The sequence below is a fragment of the Dama dama genome, chromosome 13 (genome assembly GCF_033118175.1).
Source record: "Dama dama isolate Ldn47 chromosome 13, ASM3311817v1, whole genome shotgun sequence".
Classification (NCBI taxonomy): domain Eukaryota; kingdom Metazoa; phylum Chordata; class Mammalia; order Artiodactyla; family Cervidae; genus Dama; species Dama dama.
The window spans coordinates 16297559-16305697 of NC_083693.1; positions in this window are offsets into that span (position 1 = coordinate 16297559).

The window sequence follows — 8139 nt, forward strand, 5'->3', positions numbered from 1 at the left end:
ATAAAGTTTTCTTCCCCACCTCTCTCCTTTCATACTGTCCTTTTTGAAAAGCAAGTCATTATGCACAGCCCAAACCTAAGGAGTGAGGAGTAATATTCCATTTCCTCAAGGGCAAAGTCTCTACATCAATTATTTGAAATTCTTCTGTATGGGAGATTTGTCTGTATTCCCCACTTATTTATGTATTCAATCATTTTTTAAATAGCAGCATTGACTTAAAGATATTAATTTTATTGGGAATGGTACTAGAAACCAAGATCTGGGCACTAGGTATACTTCTGTGATATCATTGCTTCTAGGCCCTCATGGTTGAGAGAAAAGAAATATCTGTATATGTATACTAACCTGTGTGCATACATATATCTATAAATACTGTATTTCTGTATGTATCTGCTTATATCTATATTAGGCTAAACATGAGTTTACACTGATTTGTCTCCAACTCAAATCCATCATCCATGGATCATTCTGGCCTTCTCCCTTGCTTGTTTAACTTCTCATTCCAACAGTGAGAAACTTGACTTTCAAAATTCACCATCCATTCACTTAATTGTTAAATCCAGCATACATAGATATTTGTTACAGAATGGTTAACCCATACAGAATGGTTAACCCATGTACGGTATGGTTAGCCATACCATACAAACCCCTATTGGAAACAACTGTCAATGAAATTATAGTGCTTTTGTAGAATTCTTTCTTCCTTTACTCAAAGAATTCCCATTTACTTCCAAACTTATTTATCTTCTTCTCCCTCCCTTTAGGGAGACTGTTTACACATTTGAAATACAGGTATATTGTTTTGTCACAGTCTGTATTCCATTCTAGAACCCCATGACTTTCTAAATGATTTTTAAAATTTGCATACATTACAGTTCACTCTGTGCTGTAAATTTCAAAGGATTTTGACAGATGAATAGCATCATAGACGTACCATTATATTCTCATACAGAAGAGTTTCTCAGCCTTAAAAGCAATCCCCTGTGATTCACCTGTTTAACTTTCCTTCCTTTTCAAATCCCTAGAAATCAGTGATCTGTTTACTGTATTTCTAGTTTCACCATTTATAGATGTTAAATAAATGGAATTATACATTTTCAGTCTTTGCAGATTGGTTTATTTCAATTAGCATTGTGCATTTTGGATTCATCTTTTGTGTGTGTGGAGGGGGAAATTGGCAGCTAAATCTTTTTTCATCACAGAGTAATATTCCATTGTCTGGATATACCACAGTTTGCTCATCTATTCACCTGTTAAATAACATCATGGTTGCCTCCAGTTTTTAGTTTTATAAAGAAAACTGCTAATATCCACATGTGGTTTTTTTTCCAGACATAAGTTTTCAAATCTGTTGGGTAAATAATTTAGAAGCCTGACTGTTGGATTGTATAGTAAAACTATGTTTAACTTGGTAAGAAACTGTGTCTTCCAAACTGGCTGTACCATTTTACATTCCAACCAGCAATAAATGAGAGCTACTGTTATTATTTAGAATGCTCACAACTGATACTAGTTTGTACTTAATGGTTGTACAATTTATATTTTTCTATCTTTTCACTTTTAACCCATTTATACCACTGTATTTGAAATTAGTTTCTATATGTGTTTATACATGGCATATACTTTGGTTATGTTGTTAAACACTCTGCCAACCTCCTTTAATTGGTGCCTTTGGAATTTACATTTAGTGTAATTAGTGACCTATGAGGGCTTGTCTGCCATTTGGTTTTTTGTTTTCTGTTGTTCTCTGTTTTTCATTGTCTGTTCTTTTTTTCCTGCCTTCCTGTGGGCACTGAACATTTTTTATAATCCCACTTTGGTTTATGTATAATGTTTTCGAGTGTATCTCTTACGTAGCTTTTTTCAATGGTTGTTTTAGTTACTGTATTATATCTAGATAACAGGGTGTACTGTTATTGAAATTTTACTCAATCAGGTGAAGTACAGAAATCTTACCTCCCTTCACATCCTTTACCTTTCCCTATTTATAGTATAATTGTCTAAATATTTCCTCTAATACACGTGGAACCACATCAGTGTGTGTATCTGTGTGTATGTGTTAGTTGCTCAGTTGTGTCTGACTCTTTGTGACCCCACTGACCATAGCCCACCAAGCTCTTCTGTCCATGGGATTTCCCAGGCAAGAATACTGGAGAGGATTACCATTTCCTTCTCCAGAGGATATTCCTGACCCAGGGATCAAACCCGTGTCTCCTGCATTGGCAGGCAGATTCTTTACCACCGCACCACCCAAAGTGCCAGAACCGCATCAGACTGCTATAATTTGTGCTTCATCTGTCAAACATAGTTCAGAAAACTCAAGTGGAGAAGGAAAATATATCTACCTATATTTTGTCTTTCTATTGTTCTTTCTTTGTTCTTGATGTTCCAAGATTCCTTCTTTAATCATTTCCTTTGTGTTTAGAGAATTTCCTTTGCCTATTCTTGTACATCTCTGACAAATTCTATTGCCCTTCATCTAAGAACATCTTGATTTCCCCTTAATTCATGAAGTATATTTTCACTGCTTATAGGACTCTGGGTTGAGACTTCATTTCTTTCAGCACTTGGAAAATGAAGTGACATGTTTTGGGGCCTTGTTGGATTTTTTTTCATTATTAGTAAGGAACTCACTGTCATTTGAACTGCTTTTTCCCATTAGTGTCACATCTTGCTGTTTCCAAGATTATCCCTTTGCTTTTAGCTTTCAGAAGTTTCACTATGTCTTGATATAGATTTCTTTGAGTTTACCTTGAGATTTGATCAGTTTATTGAATCTATATATTTGTCTTTTGCTAAAATTTGGAAAGTTTTCAGCTATTTTTTTTTCAAGTACTTTTTTAACCCAGCCTTCTTTCTCTTCTCCTTCTCCAACTTCAATGACATTAATGTTAATTTTCTTGTTTTTCTTACAGCCCTATTTATCCATTTTTTCAGTCTACTTTCCCTCTGCTGTTCAGATTGGGTAACTTCTATTGTTCTGACTTTGAGTTCACTGATTCTGTCCTCCATTTTCTCCATTTTGCATTCCCCACTGAGTTATTTCAGTTATTGTATTTTTCAGTTTTAAGATTTCCTTTTGGTTCCTCTTTGTATCTTCTATTTCATGGTTTAGAGTTTGTTTTTGAAATATAGTTAAAGTGTTGTGTTAGCTTTAGGTGTACAGAAAATTTTATATATATATATATATATATATATATATAAACATATGCATCTTCTTTTTCAGATTCTTTTCCAATTAGGTTATTACCAGAGACTGAATATAGTTCCCTATGCTATTTAGTAGGCCTCTGTTGCTTATTCACTTTGTATATAGTAGTCTGTATATGTTAATCCAAACCCCTATCTCTCCTCCATCCCCTACTATCCCCTTTGGTAACCATAAATTTGTTTCCTCTGTCTGTGAGACTGTTTTTATTTTGTAAATAAGTTCATTTGTATCATTTTTATTTAGATTCCACATATAAGTGATATTATATGATACTTGCTTTTCTGTCTGACTTCACATATGATAATCTCCAGGTCCTCCCATATTGTTGAAAATGGCATTATTTCATTTTTATTTATGGCTGAATAATATTCCATTGTATATGGATACACATGTTCTTAATCCATTCATCTGTTGATGGACATTTAAGTTGCTTCCATGCTTTGGTTCTTGAAAACAGTGCTGCTGTGAACACTGGAATGCGTGTATCTCTTTGAATCAGAATTTTCTTTGGATATATGTCCAGGAGTGGGACTGTAGGATCATGTGGTATAGAGTTTCTATTTTTCAAGTGTGCTTATAATTGCTCTTTGAGGCATTTTATCCTTGTCAGATAATTCCAACACCTCTGTCATCTCAGTGTTGGCATGTAATGATTGTCTTTTTTCATTCAAGTTGAGGTTTTTCCTAGTTCCAATGGTGAGTGATTTCCAACTGAAACCTGGACACTTTAGGTATTATGCTGTGAGAATCTGGATCCTATTGAAAACTTATATTTTAGCTGGCTTTTTCTGAGATTGATCCTGCAACAAAAGGTGTGGGGGGCACAGCACCTCCACTGCCAGGCAGAGGTGGAAGTTCAGGATCTCCACTTGGCCTTTGTTAACATCCGAGGCGAGAGGAGTTCCATTCACTGCTGGTCCAGCATGGGAATCCAGCACCACTAGCCTTCTCTGATGCTGCCCCGGTGGGAGGTGGAGAGATGCACTCTTCCTGCCAAGTAGTAGGCAAAGTCTGGGTTCTTCCTATGTTCCCCACTGACAGTGCAGAGGGCAGGGAAGTAAAGTGTTTTCATTTTTAAAAGTTGCTGTCATAAACAAAGCTGTGTTGAACGTGTGTGCTCAGCTGGGAGTATTTGCAGTCTTGGAAGTGGAACTACAGGTAAGAGGGAATGCTCTTGGCACTTTGACAGTGATGGTCTTCAACCTGAGGATTCCATGGACGTGTTAGGGGAACTCAGGAAGCTGGCTGCATGAGGCATCAGGTGGGTGGGACCTTCTCCGCCTGGGTTCTCCACCTGACTCAATTGGAGATGCTCCCCTCTCCCTTGACTTGTCCGCTCAGCCTCTGGGTAGGATTTCATCTGAAGATGCCACTCCCTGGCTAAAAAGAGAGAGAGCACATCTGAAATGAGAGTGAAACGTCTGCGTTTCCTTCCGTTTATGAATTTCCGTGATAGTATGAACAATTAAGAGGTCTTGGCCATGTTTTCACGGCTGTTCAGGAGAGAAGACATAAATTTGAGTATGACTGGTTGTGAGAGTCTTTTAAAACGGAGAATTGACTAGATAATTTTCTCAAAGCACAAACATTTTGGTGCATCTAAAACCGCATTTGATTTATAACAGAGCTAATGAACAAAGAATTCTTTAGGTATACATCAATTATGTGAGATGGGTGGACCGGTACCAAAATTCCCAGGCTCACAGGTTTGGAGGAGGACACCTGTTTGGATGGGCCCTCCAAGAGATTTGGAAAGAGGGACAGGTGAGGATGAGCCAGCAGAGGAGGAGCATTGCAAGCATGTTCAGAACTCTCAAAGAACAGTCCCTTGCTAGCAGAAGTATTTTCCTAAGCCTCTCCTCCTGACCCCCACCCACCATCCCTGCCCTGCACGTGGATCTCACTTCCAGAGGCGGCTGCCTCACATTCAGCTCCTGACACCTTCAGAAACTCTGCTAATACATGCAGATCGGAAAAGCATTCGGCCCATGGGGACCAATTTCTTTTTCCATCACCTGTGGCTTCTCAATGTGAAATTAAAGTCAGCAGCAAGTAATTGCAGCTGGTGGCAGGTCCCAGGGTTCAGCAGCTGCCAGGGGACCCGGCCTGTGTGCCGCCTGCCCTCTGTCCCCCCACCTCCCATCCGGGGATTGAGCAAACTATGCAATTTGGCTTTTTCACAAAAATGAGACCGATGTCACTGTCAGCAAGAGGCTAGGTGGGTTAGCCGAAGCTGAGACAGCCACCTTGCAGCAGCCTTGCCCAGCCCAGGCCACGACGGGGTCTGGCCCCTCCAGGCCCAGGTCTGCTGGACGGTGGCCCTCCCAGCTCGAGAGAGCTCCATAAGCCCCCTGCTCAGGACGCCTCTGGAGCGCCCCCCAGCCAGGGACTGCCCTGGTCTGGCCCTCAGAGCGGGGCTGGGAGAATAACGCTGCCAGCCCTGTGTCCCAGCAAACCGTGAGAGCCCCAGAGCCTCCGCCCAGAGCAGTGGGCAGCACTGTCCTCCCAGGAGAGAACCCCCTGACTGCAGGCTCATGGGGAAAGGGACAAGGGAGGTGGGCCTCTCTCGTGCCCCCCTGGCCTTGGCCAGGGTAACTGGTAACACTTCACAGTCGCATGGACAAACTCAGGTGTGCAAAAGAAAAAGACAAGTTGGATTTGCTGAAGCTTTGGATACACGCAGTGAGAGAAATAGAGGAGTCAGGGATGTCATCATAGTTTTTGGCCTGAGCTAAGAGAGGCTGGAATTGCTGTGGTATTAGAAGGAGTTGTTTGGGGGGCTGGAAATCGGGAGTGACAGTTTGGGGAGGAGGCATTTGGATTTATGAGCCTGGAGTTTGGGGCAGAGGACCAGGCTGGAGAGACGAACGTGGGAGGCATCCGCGGGTTGGGACATTCCTTCCCCAACTAGTTCAGGCCTGGCAGAGGCCCGCTCCCCCTGGAGTGTTGGATGCCCTCTCCCCTGGGTCCCCAGCCACCTGCCCTCTCTCCCTGCAGAGTCACAAGCTGGTAGGCCAGGTGTGGACCTCGGCTCCTACCAGCCGGGCTCCTGGACCCACGAGCTCTCCCGTGTTTGGGCCCCAAACAGAACAGCCTGCGATGAGATGCCCAGACCACCCATGGGTGCCCCCTCATACCAGCCAAGTGTCGTGGGAGGAACGTGGGGGCAGCTGAGCCTGAGTCATGAGACAGAAGCACCCAGGACATGGGTGTCAGGCCAGGAAGTGCCCGTGAAAGGGAGAAGCCCGCAGAGGCCACGAGGGCTGGGGGTGGGTGGGTGGGGGCTCAGAGGAGACCACTGCCGGTGACTCAGCCGCCAGCCTGCTGGCCGCAGCATGTGTCGCCAGAGAAAACAGATTCCGCGCAGGTTTATCTCCTGTGGAGGAGGGACAGTCAGCAGCATGAAGTGGCAGAGGAGGAAGGCCATGAGCTCCTGCCCCAGCCCAGAGCCGGTGCCAAGGTCTGCCTGGCAGGGCAGACAGCGCGCCAGCCTCACCCCTGGGGGCCCCGGGGAGGGCAGAGCCTCCAGCTCGGCAGCTCAGATCAGGCCCAGCCGGGGGGGCCTGGGGCAGGTGGGCACAAGGCAGGCGGAGTCCTGAAGCATTGCTGAGGGCAGAGGGGAGACAGGGTAAAGGGGCAGGGGGAGATGGGGAAAAGGGGCAGGGGGAGACGAGGCCAAGGGGCAGAGGGGAGACATGGTAAGGGGCAGAGGGGAGACGGGGCCAAGGGGCGGGGGGGAGACAGGGCCAAGGGGCAGAGGGGAGACGGGGCCAAGGGGCAGAGGGGAGGCGTGGTAAAGCAAATGTAGGCACAGAATTTCTGAGAAGTCTCCATGGTGACTCTCTGAGCTTTGAGTGGGAGGCCTGTCAGGCTTGACAGCAAAGGGAAGCACCGTAGTTCACCCCCGTGTGAGCGGTCGCCCCTGGATTTGTGTGGTGCACAACCTGCCCATCTTCCCTGAGGTCCCTGGGGGCAAGGTCCCAATCTCCACCTATATGGTGGTAATTATGTTACAGGAGATAGGGTCCCATCCTCAGCAGGTGCATGTGGGAGAACCCGTCCCCAGGGAGCCACACGTTGCCCTTAGCAGGGCCTGCTCACTGGAATCAAGTGGCACCTTGACAGTGGCCAGCGGGAGCATTCAGTTTCTCCTCTGCCCCTTCTTCCTTCCACTCCACTGGTTCTCACAGTGAGGTCTCCACAGCAGCACCACCTGAGAACTTGGAGATACAAATTCTTGGGCCCTCCCAGGACCTAATGAATCAGAAATTCTGGGCTTGGGGCCTAGCCAGCTGTGTTTAATAGTTGGCCAGGGGCTTTTGATGCCCTCTGGTTGGAGAGCAACCCACACGACCTGGGGACAGGAGATTTTCCATCTTGGAATCACCTGGGGAACTTAAAAAAAAAATGCCAGTGCCTGTGTCCCACACCCAGAGATCTAAATCTCACTGGTCTGAAGTCTAGCCTAGGCATCAGGCTTTTCAACGGCCTGCCAGCCGAGGACCTGCCTCCTGAAGCGCTTGATTGACGTCACTGCCTGGCACCAGAGGTTCAGTGCTGGGCGGAGGATGTGCCTGACATCTCACAGGCCTGCCCCTCGCACCTGGGAAGGCAGCTCAGCTGGGGAAGGGGTGCTGGGCTCTGGGGTGTACCAGGATCTTGCCAGGGCTCTGGAGGAATGCTTATGATGTAGATTCTGGGGCACCTTCCCCAGAGACCCTAATTCAGCAGGAGAGTAGGGCTTCCCAGGTGGCTCAGATGGTAAAGAATCTGCCTGCCAATGCAGGAGACATGCGTTTGATCCCTGAGTTGGGAAGATGCGCTGGAGGGGGAAATGGCAACTCACTCCAGTATTCTTGCCTGGACAGATAATCCCATGGACAGGAGAGCCTGGGGGGTCAGTGCACTGGGTCGTAAAGAGTCTGAGC